Source organism: Aethalodelphis obliquidens, unplaced genomic scaffold (assembly GCF_003676395.1).
Source record: "Aethalodelphis obliquidens isolate GAN/ISIS:26980383/991018 unplaced genomic scaffold, ASM367639v1 scaffold1, whole genome shotgun sequence".
Lineage (NCBI taxonomy): Eukaryota > Metazoa > Chordata > Mammalia > Artiodactyla > Delphinidae > Aethalodelphis > Aethalodelphis obliquidens.
The window spans coordinates 97575566-97577621 of record NW_020837945.1 but is presented as its reverse complement, the minus strand read 5'-3'; positions in this window follow the sequence as shown (position 1 = coordinate 97577621).

Sequence of the window (2056 nt, the reverse complement as noted above, 5' to 3'; positions counted from 1 at the left end):
TTCTGGGAGGTTTAGAAATATTTAATTTATAAAAGAGCTTATTTTTCTCTAAGCCAAATGTAATAGAACTCTTTTAAGGGATTTTATAAATTGATAATACCATCCAGAGGTAGGATAATATCTCATGTATACATAACATACGACAAATATAAATATACAAACAGATGCAAATAGAGATCTTACGCGGCTTTCATTCTGAAATTTTAACTGTGAGTCAGGCATATTATAGTAATGCTAATTACACTAGTTTATACAAGAGTTGGTTCTAGTCTTTGCCCCACTTTATGTTTTATCCTAATTACATTGCTGGCAGATGGAACAAGTTGTTACCTGCTCAGTGTGAGAGCAAATCTTTCCACCAATATTTACAGAGAAGGTTTTTAAGATTTTCTTTTGCCTTGATATATAGTCTTACGGAGGCTGTAGACTAGAATTTGGTCAAGGGATTGAGGAGACATCAAGTAGTTATCTGGGTGTCTCCAAATTCTTCTAAGTGGATAAAATATCCAGTCTGTTTCCAATTGGCCCCCTTTTTTCCCTTTTCAGCTTCAGATAGTTGCTTTTGGGGGTCCTTGAGTCCTTTAAGCATCCCTGACAGGGTCAAGGGGCCTAAACTAGTTTGAGTGACTTCTGCGCTTTAATTTTGTTAAGGGAGTATTTTAGGCTAGCTTTGACACTATTTATGTTCTTTCCATTTGATCTCCTATAGGTACTAAGAGGACATTTTCTTAGGATGAAAACTCTCGAAAAATCCTTTAAATATAAAAGTTTTTCTGGGGCTTCCCTGGTGGCGCAGTGGTTGGGAATCCGCCTGCCGATGCAGGGGACACGGGTTCGTTCTCCGGTCCGGGAGGATCTCACATGCCACGGAGCGAGCCATGGCCGCTGAGCCTGTGCGCCCGGAGCCTGTGCTCCGCAGTGGGAGAGGCCACAGCAGTGAGAGGTCCACGTACCGCAAAAAAAAAAAAAAAAGTTTTTCTGAAATAATCCATCATCTGGCCATTGACAATTAGGATCCGCATAGATATACCCATTCCAAATGTGACTCAAACCAATAAGACTTTTTGTGGCTTAGTCATGAACACAATAGGTGTCTCTGAAGAGGGCACAGAAGATGCAGCTTCCATACTTCAAAATAACTCCCAACTAGAGGTGAAGTGAAGAAAACCAAGTTGCCATAGGTGCTAAGAATGCTTAGTTCCAGTCTTCCCACAAAAGTGAGGCATCTCCAATCACAGGCCTGCAAATCTATGATAACAGATGGGTGATACAGAGATCGGAAGTCTTAGCACTACGAAGGCATTGGGAAGGAGATGACGAGGTACCTTATGGGTTGAGACCCTTTAGGATTCAGTCTTAGACAACCTCCCTGAGAGCTGGCAGTGGTTGGCAGGAAGTTTTGCTTGTGCATCTCATGTCTCAGTACGCTCTCTGGTTCCAAGCTAAGCCCTCAGGACGCAAAATTGAGAGAGAAGGAAAAAACTCATCTGGTTTTATTGGTGGCCCACAGCAAATTTGTCCAAGCAGATACTGGTCCAGTGAGAACTGCAAACTCACCAGTCTGTGAGGGTGGCTTGAACAGGCTTATGGAACCTATACCTGTGTTCTTTGCTTTGACTGTCCTTCTTAGGACAAGCAACACTTTTAGACATCACAGCACAAAACAACAGCAAAAAAGAAAGTGACAAGAAGATAGCACAATGACTATTTATTGGAAGATCCAAACCAAGAGTCATAATACCCAAAGAACAAGACGAGTTCTAACCCAAACATTTTCTCCTGTAAATCTAAATTTTGGAAACTTTCTTTCTGAGAAGATGAGAGGCTCTTACCACTTTTGCTCAACTGGACCCCAAGCAGAGATCTGGGAGTCTGATGGTAAGAAAGTTTAATTTTGCCAGCTTGGTCAGAGATCCTAAGAGCTCAGCTGCGGTCTCCAGAGTGAGCGAAGATTTCTGACCATTCAGTCCTCATTGCCAAAACTGTTGGGAGGAAAATCTTTTCCTCTATCAACTGAGGTTCGATTGTTAATCTCCTGAAAGATTAACAGGAGAAA